The sequence below is a fragment of the Lucilia cuprina genome, chromosome 2 (genome assembly GCF_022045245.1).
Source record: "Lucilia cuprina isolate Lc7/37 chromosome 2, ASM2204524v1, whole genome shotgun sequence".
NCBI lineage: Eukaryota > Metazoa > Arthropoda > Insecta > Diptera > Calliphoridae > Lucilia > Lucilia cuprina.
The window spans coordinates 18,053,408-18,068,940 of record NC_060950.1 but is presented as its reverse complement, the minus strand read 5'-3'; the positions used below and the strand labels follow the sequence as shown (position 1 = coordinate 18,068,940).

At 29.0% G+C, this 15,533-nt stretch overlaps 1 protein-coding gene across 1 annotated transcript in view; it reads left to right on the top strand.

Annotated features, from left to right (window-relative positions):
• The first annotated feature begins 1,516 nt into the window (after positions 1-1,516).
• The window catches only part of LOC111685643 (protein eyes shut-like), a 64,040-nt gene continuing 50,023 nt past the window's right edge, over positions 1,517-15,533 (top strand). The window contains exon 1 of the mRNA XM_046948411.1: positions 1,517-1,921. The gene's annotated coding sequence lies outside the window, so the exon portion shown is untranslated. The remainder of the gene's footprint in view (positions 1,922-15,533) is intronic.

The following is a 15,533-nucleotide window of genomic DNA, read 5'->3' as shown; positions in this document are numbered from 1 at the left end:
TCTAGTCTATAGTCTAGTCTATAGTCTAGTCTATAGTCTAGTCTATAGTTTAGTCTATAGTCTAGTCTATAGTCTAGTCTATAGTCTAGTCTATATTCTAGTCTATATATAGAAGGTGAAGGGTATAAAAAGAACCGTTTCTTTTATTAAGACATAAACGAAACAAAAACCAACATTAAATTTATTTAAAAAGAAACTTTAATTTGCCACTTTAGCAATATACAATTTAAGAGTATTTTTGAGAATACTCTTATAAAGAAAGAAAACTCTCCCTTAAACATATAATATGTATCAATCTATTTATATTACCTTAGCCATGGTTAAAACAATTAATAAATTGTATATAAACACAGAAAAAGGATATAGCCGGCTTTAGGTACAAAACCAACAACAACAACGATAAAAATGTAAACAAACCGGTAAAATGCAGTTAAACAATCCCTAACTGAGCAGACTCACCACTTAAAGCAGAACAACAGAGATATTGTGAGAAAGAAAAAAGGATAAAATGAGAGCCAGGGAGAAACAAAGAGCATTAAAGGTATGTTAAACAAAATTTTAACATAAACTGTTAAATACATGGAAAAAAATAAGGTTAATACTAAAAACAACAATATGGACTTGCAGCTAAAATGTCGTCAAGAAGAAGCAGAACAAGTTAAAACGATTAAATTATGCTTTAACAGGGGTTGACTAACACAATGTTGCACCCTTGAAGCAATAGTTAATGGCGAGCATTGGTTGCAAACGGTCGTGTTTTTAAAAAGCAAGCGGTTAAAATAGAAACTAAAGCAAAAGACAAATACAAAAAAAAACTAAAATAAAACTTTTTTAGAGGAAAAATTAAAAAAAAAAGAATATTAAAGAAAAATATTTAATAAAAATATAAAATAAAAATAAGAATAAAAAATAAAACTTAAAAAATACTTAAAGAAAACTTAAAAAAAAAGATTTAAATTTAATTGAATAAAAAAATTATTAAAGTGTTAAGTGAAATATTGTGTGTTAAATATAAAGTCCTTTAAAAAGGATATTTAAAAAAAAAATAATAAAAAAACAAAAAATTTTTTTGGGAAAATTTATAAAATAATTTAAGGTTTTAATAAATTTTGTTTTTGTTATCACAATATCCTGGCTTTATCCTGTCAATGTAAATGTTTATTGTTATTGTGTTAAAGTTGAACAGTGTCGTGTTGTGTTCAGTGAAGCGTTGCTTGTTTTCTTTGTGATTTTAAAAATATATTTTTATATTTATTTTTATACGTTTTATAGAACAAACTTATTGTTGTCGGTTCTTCTTTTTTTTACATCCCTCTCAGGATTTAAATTATTAAATTTTCAAATACATTAATGTTAACTAACGTATACGCCCCCTCGTACTTATTTAACATGTCGGGTTTTGTTATTTTTTCTGTTCTAAATTTTTTTTTAGTTGTTTGCTTTGTTAATTTCTTTTCACAACAAGTTTTCGTTTAAAAAATTTGTTTTGTTATGTCAGCCTAGTTACTCCGGGTGATGATAAAATAAAAGTTGATTTCGTGTTGAAAATAGAAATCGTAAAGAAAAGGAAACAAAACCTTACAAAACCAAAATATATTATAGTGTTTTTTTAGCCCAAAAGTTTTTTGTATTTTTTCTATTTTCTATAATCATTTAATTCTACCCGTTTAACAGTGTTCACATGGCAACCTTATTTACTATAAAAATATACATAAAATAAAAAAAAATACATAAATACATAGAGTAGTGAAGTGAATAGCAAAAAAAAGTATAAAAACTTATTTGTTAATAATATCAATATTGAAAATATATACAAACATACTTTAAGGATATATAACTACATATATTTAAATCTATATAGAATATATATATAAAACAACTATAAGGATAACAAAAGGATAATGACCTAAAATAATGTTTGGTAAGTAAAACTATTTTTTTTATTTTCAGTTTTGTTTTAGTAAATGAAAAAAAAACACAATTTTACATAGATATATATTTTACCCAAAACTGTTACAAAAAAATGATAACATTATAACATTTCCTTTAGAAAAGCTAGACTCATACTTGCAAAAAAAACACACAACATTAAAAGGATTTCATGCTATATTGGATTTAAATATAAACAAATTGTTTGGGTTTTATTATCATCATATTGATTTTATTACACCATTTATTTTCTATTCTATAAAACTTCTATAAAAAATTGAAATAGAGAACACAACAACAACAACTAGCAAAAGCAATACGATTTATTTTTGTGCTACAGTGAACTTTTATAGGGAAAAATAATATCTAACATTCGGTATTAATAAGGATTTGTGTGAATTATTTATTTAAATAGTTTTATTCAGTTATAAATACAAAAAAATATTATTGAAATAAATATTTAACAAAAAAAAATTAATATTCTTTATAAAACATGAAATCGAATACATGACTAAATCACACATTTAGAATTTAATTAAAAAATAAAATTAAAGCAATAATTTTTAAATTTTTTAATGCTTTTTTTAATGTTTTAATGGGTTTTCTGTTGCATAAGCAGTAGAGTGGCTCCAAAATTTAGTTCATTATGAGATACAATTTCCTAAAAAAAAAAAATTTCCTCCTTTAACATATGTAGTACTTTTTTATTGAACTAGAACGCCTAGGGTGCTTCGATTACCGCCACTTTCTTTTGAGACGTTCTCGAATTAAAACCATAATACATATTCTCAAATTTTTTCTTGATTTGTATACTTGAAAATTAAGATGTCCAGTGGAGCACTTTTTTGAAAGAAAATCTCTCAAACGATGTGTAGTAATGTACCAAATGCAGAAAAATAAAAAACTTTTTTTTGAAAAAGATCATCACATCACTACCAGCGATTAAAAATATTGATCTCCATACAATAAGCTCAAATAAAAATTCCGCAATCCTTTCGAAATGGGTCTCAAAAATTCCATAATTTTAAGCTTATCGCAGGAAAAAATAATTAAATTTTTTTTAGACTATTCCTGGTCTGTAAAACGACTTTTTGTTTATAAATTTCAAAATAATTTTAAAAAAAATTCTAAAATCGACCAAACTAACGCCGAACTATTTTTTTAACATTTTTCTTTATTGACAAAAAAATTTTGATCATATTTCGATAAAAAGCGAAAATAAAATGCCTATCGAACCCACTAAAAATTATTTTGTGTACCAAAAATACTCTACAAAAATTTTAAAATAATTTTTCCCTTAATCACCTCAAAATTACAGAACTTTTGAGATCCATTTCAAAATAATCGAATATATTTTATTTTTCTCAAATTATACTATACTTTCAAACGCTAGGAGGGAACTGAGGAATATTCCATTTTTTTGTATTTTTCTCGTGTTCAGTCGATTAAGAGGTATTCCTACATAAAATTCTTAAAAAGGCTGTTCCTCGGGACACTCTATTGGATATATGTTGGCTTTAGTTTTATACTTTTCAATGTACAAATTTGGATAACTGTTTCGTATGAACCAAAAATGACACCGCCCCGTCCAATGGGGTAAAAACTTATTTTGCTGATTAAATACTTTAATTCATTAAACTATGTATAATAAACTGGATATTTGCGACAGATTTCGTCTATATTTTACAAGGAAACACTGGAATTCATTGTATTTGGCACACGTGACCCAGGGGCACTGGGGTTATTTTCACTGTTATTGACATTCTATAATCAACAAATATATTTTTTAAATCACAAAAAATTCGGGCGGATTATTCACGTCTGCCTACCATCATATGTTTAGTTAATCTTTCAAACTTTCAGGAATGATAGATACAGATATACCCCCATGGCGTATGATCCCCTTTCTACCCTATATACAAAATTTGATTAATTTTATAGAAAATTTTAATTGATTAAAAATTTTTTAATGTTTTTTTTCCAATATTTATAACGTAAATACATTCGTATTCAGTAAGAAGCATGTATTTTTAATTTCATTCGTTTAGCTTCCATTTTATTTATAAGCTTTCACTTAATAACTATTTAAAGATTAGAAAAGTACGAAAAAGTCTTTATTTACAAATTATTATTCTGTCAAGATAATGCATGTTTAAAATTTATGTTATCAGGTAAGATATTTTAGAAAATTCAAAAAGTACAATTTCAGATATGAAATGTTCTAAAATGTAGGATCAGTTATGGTCCCATCCTCCTAAAATTTAAAAAAATGATTTTAGCTTATAAAAAACTATTTTCAGTTAAATTTTATTGCTATATGTATATCAATCAGGGGCCTATCCTAATCAAATTTTACAAAGAGATTTAGGTTCCTATCAAATATGTTTGTGCCGAATTTCGCCGCTATAAATGATGTTTTAGCCAGTTATGAGCATTAACACAATTTTCTGGAGAGGACCTTATATAAGGACTAGATAAAATCATAGACCAATATTAACAATTTCATTTAGCAAACAAATTGCATTAACAAAAAGTATTTCTGCAAATTCTTTGCTCGCTAGCTACTTCCATTTTGACTCTATCGTGTTTTCAACAGACGGACGGACGGACATGGCTAGATTTTCTTAGAATCTAATAAGGTCCCAGAATATATATATATACTTTAATTGGTCTTAGATGAATATTTCAATGTGTTTTACAAATGGAATGACAAAAATAATATACCCGCCAAAATACAGTTTTCTCCTGTTTGCTTCTAAAAAATACTTCATTTTAAAAAAGAACGGAACAGGTATCTGAAAATTTTTAAATATGTGTCCAATATACTTACTAATGTATTGAAATCCTAGCAAAAATAAAAAGAAATACTTTCAAAAGAATAAGATTTATCACCACTTCAGAAGTAGCACTAATTTAATTTTTTTACCTTATGTGCAGAATCCAATTGTGTTTTGAGAATTCAATGAAGTTTTTCGATTTAAATCAATTCTATTTTGCGTGTAATTTATTTATTTATGTTAATATTAATTAATCAAATTAGTTGTATTCTACAATACTACAATTTCACTTCGTATTAACTTCCATAAAAATTATATACAAATTACTTCTTGAGAATGACTTCTGATGTAGTGAATTTGGAATTAAAATCATAACTTCTTCAGTTCTTTTTTGGTACTTTCACGGAAAAAATCTACTTCTTTTTCGCTTCTTTGGAAGTTCTTTTTTGCTGGTAAGTATTTTAATTAGTTTGAAAATCCAAAAAAGTACTAAAATCACATTTTGACACTTTAAAAAGTATGAATTTTGAAAAAGTACCAGACTCGGTTTTATAGAAGTAGATACAAATGTATTTATAATTTTTTGTGTCATTAATATTGTTCAAGATAATTAAGAAAACCTATTTTTCCTAAACATAGAACTTTCCAAAAAAAAATCTAAAATTCATGATTCTAGTTTAAACGTTTGGACGGTGCGAACATGAATCAGTCAGTCAATAGCGGGACTCTTTTATATATGTTTATAGATTTGCGTTTTTTTAATTGCTTTTCTTTCAAACCCATTATTGGACTCACAATGAAAAAACTAAGCTGTGTTCTTGTTGTTGACTAAGACAGCGAACTATCGTACAAGAAGACCAAGTTCATATTGCGTGTAAGCACTTCTATTTTGTTTTACAAACTAAACTACTTTTTAGCTGCTTATTTGTAAGTACTTATATAAAGAGTGATTTATAAGGGAACGTAAAAAGTCATGAGAATGCAAAAATAAAGGATTTGTTGCTCCATTTTTTAAAATCATGGGCACACAGACACACGGACTCACGGAAAGACGGATATAGTTTAATCGACTCAGAAATTGAAAGTGAGTTATTTTTGAGAGCTACAAACAGCAGCACAAACGCTTGATACCTCATCCACTATAGTGCTGTAGGGTATATAAAAAAACTAAAACTTGTCTAAAATGAAATATAAAGAATTTGCAAGTTGTGAAATATTTCACTGTCATATAAATTATATCTTTCTTCTTATCAGCGTTTTTTTTACATCTTCAACCTTCTAATACTACTAACTAATTCAACATTTTAATGTTAATTATGAGTAGAAAAATAAGAAAAACTCAAAGAATTTTTTTTAATTTATTACTTTACATACTTTCTAGTTGTGTTTGTGAAATTGTCTTTCGTCTTCATATTCCAATGTAAGCAGACAAATGACTCCTTTGGAGGTTCTTTTGTCGCATAATACAAATACAATTATTACTTTACTTTGCTTAGTATTTGGTATGTTAAGGAGTTTACGTGTTTTTTTCTATGATATATTACAGTGTGGGGTGAAACTTTAAATAATTGTGTTTAAATATCTTATCAACTACATCTGAAATCAGTGTTTCATTTTTCCGACTAATTCCGGACATATCCCAGCAAAAATAAAACGAAGTACTTCTAAAAGAATAACATTTATCACCACTTCAAAAGTGAATTTTCATCACTTCTCTGGAAGTGATGTTTATTGACGTCCTAAGAGGCGAAATAATCTAATTGTAATTAATTAATTTATTTATGTTAATAATATTTGACTCAAATTAGTTGTGTTTTATAATACTACAATTTCACTTTTTAATAACATACAAATTACTTCCTGAGAATGAGATGTAAACAAAGATGTAAAGCCTCTGTTGATTTGGCAACAGCACCTAGAGACGTAACCGGTAGACCGAAGTACGCATCTATCAAATAAGCCGAGACTTTTTTCTTACTCACAGGGTCATATTTTGGTAATTCTGATATAAACAGAGTTAACTCTGAAAATATTTGGACAAGGAAGGAAAACCTTTCAAGAATACCTTTCACCTATCATCAGACAACCCCGGAACACATCCCATTTACCTGACACATCCATAAGCGAAAATCATACGACACATTTATTATAGGTATAAGGTTAGGGTGAGGCCCGCTGTACCCCACATTCATCCCGTACCATATACAATTAATACCAACTCATTTCCAACGCTTAGTCCCACAGTCACTGCTCTGTGGAGTATCTGTTGTTTCGGCAACAGCCTCGAACTTATCCCGAAATATTGACTTTGACGTTACATCAGTCTTTTTAACGCAACTCACTCTTCCCGCGAATTTAAGCTTTAACCATAACCACTACGTGGATTTCGAAGGAACCTCAACCAACTGACCAGCCAGGACATAGTCCTGCGGACAACTGACCACCCGTAGTCTGGTTAGACCTCTTTTCAATCTATGCAAGGACTAAGACAGGTAGTAAACTGTAAAGATCAATTTATGGACCCGGTCGACTAGATGTATTGGTAGCACCTATCTTCCCCCGGGTTGCAATACACCAAGATGGAATCTCTATATGGCATGTAAAATATATATGTTTCTTACAGAAATGCTAGCCTGGAATTTTCTTTCTATATGACCTCTTTATCGTATCCAGTTTAATGCCGAGTTCAGGGCCTGGGCCTCTAAAAGCTAGGTGATAAATATCCTGCCATTTTTCTAAAGCTTTAAGCTGACGTAGTTTTTATTGCCTAACATGTACGCTGTACTATTCGTAGTGGTAGATCCAGGCAATGTGTCATATGTGTTATTATATGATAATGGGATCGTATATAGGTTTTTGCCACATAGAGTCCAGTACCATTCGTATGGGTTTATCCTCTATGTAACGTGTAAAATTTAAGTCTCTGGTCAACAATTTTAGAAGAAGTAGTAGTCAAACCCTAGAAATTTCTTTATTTTAGCCTCTTTATCTAGTCCAGCGTACAGAAGTAAATATTTGTAGTGCATGTATGCTTTATTCTATGTAATGGTAGATCCAGGCAACGCTTCATAATTGGTTGGATCGTGACTATATGACCGTGTCTTTGTTTATCCCATATACTTAGAGCCTGGTAACGACATTCCCTGGTCTATCCTTAAGTTGGCGTGTAAAATTTCCGGTTAATGATTATAGAAAAAATAGTAGTTCTTTTTTAATCCAATTCAGCGTAAAGCAGAGTTCAGGGTCTTAATATACTAAATATTTTAGAAATTTAATGCAAATACATTTCCTTAAAAACTAGTTTACATTTGCTATTCACTTTTAAGAAAAACAGCAAAGAAAAAACACTCATTACAAAGTTAAAAGTATTCATATGCATACAAAATAACATACTCACTACATATAGAATTTACATATACATACATATGTATGCACACACTCTGCACTCCTACTCAAATATACACATACATAAATAACTGAAGAATCTTACAGATACATACATATGTATGTATATATATTAACATACATTTAAACTTGCTATTTACTTAAGTAGTACAAATATTCATATTTACATATGTGTACCCTCACACATATGCAAACATTTACAATTATATACATATACACATGTACTTGTGAATATGCATGCATGTATATGAATGAGAGTCTGTGTGTATGTCAGTGTAACTGTATGCATATGTCAAATATAAAATAAGCTTATATGCAATTGTATTTAAAGTATAAACTAACTGTATGTGGTAGTTATAGAAAAAAACAGCAAAAACAACAATAAGAGCAAATATGAACAGGAGAAACAGGATAAAACACTAGAATACAATGTCAAGAAAAAAAAAGTAAAATGATAGAATTAAATGAATCCTCTTTGGGTGTAAATGTGTGGGTAGTTATGTATGTGTGTGAATAGAATGTTTTTTATTACAATTCATTTCATTTTACTTGTCTTGGTATTTTTCTAACATTTTTTTTTCATAGAGTTGTAGTAGTAAGTAGTTATTGGTAGTATGAATATTTGTTTTACAACAAAGCAGAGACAAGAAAGTTGTTGCTAAAAAAATATGACACATTTCCATTTTCATACTAGTTTTTTTAATTTTTTTTTTTTTACTTTTTTCTATCCTTCGGTATCTTTGTTTTCCCCCGTTTCACTTTATTTATTTAGCATGAGTAGTTTAATCAAGGAATTAAACAACAAAGTAATGCTGAGTATGTAAAGAGCAGCGGAATGCAAAAAAGTAAAGAAAAGAAAGAAAACAAATTGAAATAAAAATGTGTTGAGGATTAAATATTGTTGATAAAGTTTTAAAGGATCTTCATAAATTTGTCAAATGCAAAAGGAAAATAATGTTGGTTGTTGTGGAATTTGTTGGAAAAGAAACTACTAGTATAAATAAAAAGGAATTAACCTTGTAAATGGATTTTTTTTTTGGTGTATTTGTTCATGAAGACCCAAAAAATTAGGTTAAAATTTGTGTTTTTTTTTTTTTTTTTGATAAAAACAAATTAGTTTAAGAACTTTTTTTGGTTATTGTGTTTTAAACCAAAGTTATGAGTAAAACTTTTATATAAGTAGCAGGTGGAAAATAAATTGAATTGGGAAATATCAAATTTGGTTTAAAAATGTTTTTGTATTTTAATGCTAAATTATAATTTGCCATAATATTCAAATGACTTTATATTTTAATAAAAAAAAACTTAGTTTCAAATGACAGCCTTTAGCTGCAGCAGAAGGTTGCATACAATGAAAGATATAGTAAAGAATAAACAGAAATTTAAATGGAATGATCGACAGATACCAATAGATGAAAAATTCTTAAAAGCAATCTAGATTAATGGTTTTTGAGTCTAATGCAATAGAAGATTGAGGAACTTTTTTCTTTTGAGGACCTTATTTCTTTTAAACTGTGATACATATGGGTTAGGTTGATTGGAGGATGTATAATACATCAAATCCGAAGAAATGCACCTAGTCCACTATCGGGCCTGTTGTGCGCTCCTTATCTGGATAAAAAATAATTCACTGAATGAATTATTTTTTTAGTGTTCAGAAAGTCAGTTTCCTGAACGTAATTCCTAAGAATCTTCCAATCAGTGTTAGTCAAGAATGTTATTTCCGGAAGAACATCACTTCCAATATACTTAGATCTAACTTCGGCAGTGGCAAAGAAAGTGCTCCAGAGTTTCACTGTCCTTTCCACATGCTTTACATTTGTCTGAATTCGCACGTCCAATTTTGCATAGATGTGCTCGTAATCCTGCGTGTCCACTCAGAATACGTACTATCATACTAACTTTAGACTTGCTCATTTTGTGGATATTTTTCGTTCGAATGGTTTTGCGTTTGTCTGGGTAACTGCCTCGAGCTTCCTTCCCTTTTACATTTACTCTTTCGTTACCGACTATTCCCGAGTGGGCTGGTACCCATATGATGTGAACATTACCTCTAGGATAGCATTCATTTAAAGCTTTCTTACAATCCCATACGGTCTTAAATTTAGTTCTATCAGCTGATATCGCCCTAATTGTCTTCTGGCTGTCGGTAAATATAATCCAATTTACGCAATTTAAAAGAAAATATACGAAATTATTGTGTAGTTATATAGAAAATTTCGACTGAGAAAAAGAACAAATAGACAGACGTGAACTCAGTTCAAATATTAAACTATCTGAAGGAATAATGGATATATAGATGGACCGAGACAGACGAAAAGACAAATACAAACAGTGAAATTGAGTGGTAAAATTACGAATAGACAAATATAAAATGAAATGATGAACGAACGGACAGACAGGTAACATGATAGATTTACAGATGTATTGAGTTATCTTGAAGAAAAGACAAACAGAGAAACCTAAAAGTAAAGGTATAAACAGCCAGATTGGCGGTTGGGCAGGCAGACAGATAGATGAATTATCTAACGGACAACTTAAGATCGACTGAGCATGTCAAATTGTAAATGAATGGATAATCGGTTGAAATGATAAATACACAAATGAATGGAGAGACGATCATATTAGAAGAAGTATAAAGGAACAGCTTTAGATTGACGAACGGTGAAATTATAAGTGGACAGACAGACAGATTGAATGATAGTTGGAAAGACAGATAAATGATAGATATGATGATGGACATCCGCAATGGATGAATGATGGAGAGACATATTGATCACGAAGAAATTTCATGGTAAAGTTACGAATAGGCAGACTGCTGATAAACGGATGGACAAATAGACAAATGCAGTAATGGATTGTCTTAGAAATTAATGAACGTACAGATACAATGGACGGACAGAGATAAAAAATGGATTTACGAATGGATGGAGGAAGGAAGAATAAAGAGATAAATAAGGAAAAGAAGGACAGACAGATAATAATATGGCAATTGGGAAGGACAGACAGAATAAATGATCACAATTGATATGGACAGACAGACTAATGGAATGATGCAAAATTTAAAAGGCAAACAAAAATAGTAAAATGTTGATGTACTACTTTTGAAATCAGTGTTCATAAGTCTTACACAATTTCGTTTCCAAGATATGTAAATCCAATTACGGCAAAATCTTGGCAAGTGATCCAGCTTTTTACAATCATCTACGCATGATCTACGTACTTTTTATTTCTTTCGTACAATTTTGTATAGTTGTGTCCGTAAACCTGTTACTATCATTACGGTATATTCATTCTCAAAACGCTTACCGTTCTGTTTTTGTTGAGGCTAATCGATATGATTTTAGTGGTTCTATCGAACATTTATTCAGCACAACTGATCTTAAGGAATTCTCTTGCACATGTTTTTAATTCGGGTTAATAACTAAATTATACTCCTTCTTTTGCATGTTCCAATTATCACCTGGTACACATATAATATTAAGCTTCGAGTATTTGGGAATACATTTAAATTTTTTTTTACATATTTTTACAATTCTACAGCCCATGTGCAATACTAAATATAGTATATTTACTTAAAAATTCTCACATTTTTCTGACCACATTTTTCAAACTTTTCCATTGTCACTCGTCGTAAGCATCAATAACAAAAATTTAACTTTGCGACATTTGTCATGCTTAACCTAATGTTAATATTTCTGTAATTTTAACCATCTGGTGACAAACTTTTTATAAGCTTATAGTATACAAATAAAAGTATATCTACTAACAATCCATAAGACATTTAAAATGCCACAGCCTGCCACATAAACCATCTAAATTCAATAAAAATGAAAACAAGAACTGTTTTTTTTTTTGTGCAACTAATTTATTATTTAAAAGGTAAATCTCCAAATATATAAATAATAAGTTACGCAGAAAAATGTCTTACGTGGTATTAGACATATTTAAGAAGAAATGAAAGAAAAACAACAATAATAAACAAATAAAACCTAAAAAAAGTTAACGATAAAAAAACAAGATAAACAATTTAATTTTATTGTCAACACAACCTGGCACAACCAACAAAATTCTCATGCAAACAAACTTATGCTTTAACAAAATTTAAACCCAAAGTGTTTTCTCTCATGATTTGAAAATGTGTTTGTGTATTATTTTTTATATGTGTATACGTGTTGTTAAGTATTTTTGTTTATTTTTATATTTTTAAACGACTGTTAAAGTTAAAAAAATAAACAAACAGAATTAAACTTAAACACACACACGCACATTATTACTCATACGAAGAGAAGAAGAAAACAACAAAAAAATATATGTTAACATTATTCGAGATATATATTGAAGACAAAGTATATATGAGGTTTGTTTTAAAATTAATTTAAAATAATGTCTGTCCATGTGTATGTTTAAAAAAGATTTCTTCATACCTCAGCTATCTGCGAGATCAAGGTGTATGTTAAGGTTATGTGGATTGCGCGGTAGTTAACGAGTTTACTCAGAGGCCTTGTGGCTCATTGTAATATCGCCATTTCCTTGTGATAAGAGAATGGTTTCTCTACATAATTTCATTCACTACTTCTTTCCTGAGATCTCCTAAAACTTGTGACGCATCTCTAAGACAATCTAGATCATGGAAAAGAACTTCACCAATATAGAGTAGTCTGTAAGTCGTCAAAATTTCATTGGACACGCTTTCAAAAAGTCAGTTCAATCAGATTCAAATCATTTTAACTCTATAGATTTTATAGAGTTATATAGATTTCCATAAATTTATTGATGTACAAGTTTAAGAGCTACTGCAACTCATGTAGCCCCTGTGTGCGTATGAGTAACACGTAATTGTTTTAACAAGTATACTTCAGTATAATTACAAGATATGTATGTATAAGTAAAACACCGTCCGACAAAAAGAGAAATATATATGTATAGACAAGAACCGGATGATATACGTCTGATGCTATAAAGGGAAAAAATCTACGTTTTCAGTTTTTCATTTCGTGACTTCAAAGCTTTTAAAAGTATATTTTACAAAAGAAATATTTTTAAATACTTTTACTAATCAAACAATATCAAATTTGGTGTCAAGCCAACAAGAAAAGTTGGGGAAATATTTTGTATATTTTTTATTTAATACTGTTAGGATGAAAATCTGTCGAAAATGTTTTTTAAAATTTTTATCCTTAAAAATCTTTTAAAAGTTTCACCTTCGTGAGAAGGATATATATAAGTTTCCGTTTGTAATTTCTATAATATAATTTTCCGACCCTATAAAGTATATATATTCTGGATCCTTATAGATAGCGGAGTCGATTAAGTCATGCCCGTCTGTCTGTCTGTCTGTCTGTCTGTCTGTCTGTCTCTCTGTCTGTCTGTTGAAATCAGTGTTTAGAGGTCCCCAGATATCGGCGAGATCCGAATCTTCAATAATTCAGTTAGACATGCTTTCGAGAAGATCGCTATTTAAAATCAGCAAAATCGGGTTATAAATAACGGAGATATGAGCAAAATTATGAGACAACCTCTGAAAATTTCATCAAAAAAGCCACATTTTGTTCATGCTTTGTTAAAAAAGCAACAACAACACTGTGAATTGAATAAAGATGTACATGTGCGTTTGGTTTTGTTTGGATGCTGTTCTGTTCTCACGAAGGTAAGTGGGTATAACAAGAAAAAGGAGATAATATGTTGGTAATACAGCTCATATTTGTTTGAGGGTGATAATGCAGTTTGACGGTGGTATTACAGTATAACGGTTAATATTTCTTTCTGCTACAGTTTATATTTGTTTGTGTGTATGTTATGTGTGACATGTGTGCAGAGATACAAAATAAAAAGAAACTGTTTTTTAAAACATACTTGGTGCAGGGTATATAAGATTCGGCACAGCCGAATATAGAAATATTACTTGTTTTTATACATCTTTTGTTCCTGATAGAATAAACAAAAATAACACAAAATATTCTACAACTCTTTTTGTTAGCTTGACATCAAAAATGGCATTGTTTGATCAGTAGAAGTATTTTAAAATATGTTCTTTTTAAAACTTTGAAGTCCTTTTAAAAAGAACACAAGATCACGAAATGAAAAACTAACAAATCAGTTTTTCTCCATTAAATTTATAGTTTCCGGTTCGTGTCTAATTTGACGGACGGTGTTGACATATTACACCGAAGTCAACAGAACAGCTGATTTCAACTAAATTAATATTGAAAGAAAATTAAATTCTAACTAAAATGCCAAAGCAATACAGAATCAACTCATACAATTCCATGTCATTATCTAATATGACTTTCTAGATTGCCCTTGATAATTTGTATATAATTCAAATTATTTCTACTACTTTTATAACAGCAACTTAATATTTAAAAGAATATTCGATGCTTTTCCCCAAACACAAAAACCCATATTCGAACACAAACATATTAAAAAAACCAACAGCAAGAATAAATAAAAAAACAGGAAAAAATACACTGCGTTCCCTGTGTATTAAATAATAAAAGAAAATTATAAAATAAACATTTGCATGAATAAAAGAAATTATACAAAAAAAGAAACATTCAGTAACATACTTACACCAACATAACGATCAACATAAAATTGTCAAGTATTTACGATTATAAAAACAACATCCATACAAACATACTTAAACAAAAATCTCATAAAAAAGGCGAAATTTTCATAAACAAAAGGAACTTTTCCTACATACACTAACAAATTTTTTAAACATTTACGCATTTAGTGTATGCACACATGCCAGATGTAGAAGGAAAAAACAGCTAAACCTCACAAACACTCATAAGAAAAATTGCTAAAAGAATGCGCCTGGATATATACAATGTTTTTTTCATTTTGTACGACTGAGAGTTGCTGCTATTGCTGTTGTTATTATGTGTATGTAAATATCAAGGTTAAGATTAAGGCTTCAACAAGATTTGGCACGTAACGTCAATGTAAAAAAATTATGTAAGATATGAAGATATAACAACATAATAAAGTTAAAAAAATGTACTTATATTTTTTATTGTTATAAAGTTAAAAAAAACATGCTATTTAAATAATTATATATGCATGTATTATGATAATAATATCACGAGAAATCTCTGTTCTTTTGTAAAAAAATTACATTACGTAGTATTATGTGCACATTTGAAATTGAAACAATTTTTGTTCTAAAAAAATTTGTTTAAATCTACGCAAATTATTTCCCATAATTATAGATATTTTAGTATACTTGTTACAACAATTACATATTACTAATACGCCTACAGGTTTCAACTATGTATCTTAATTTAATTTCTCAACAAATACGGACATTGAACTAAACTAGAACTGAACTAGAACTGAACTAGAACTGAACTAGAACTGAACTAGAACTGAACTAGAACTAAACTAGAACTGAACTAGAACTGAACTAGAACTGAA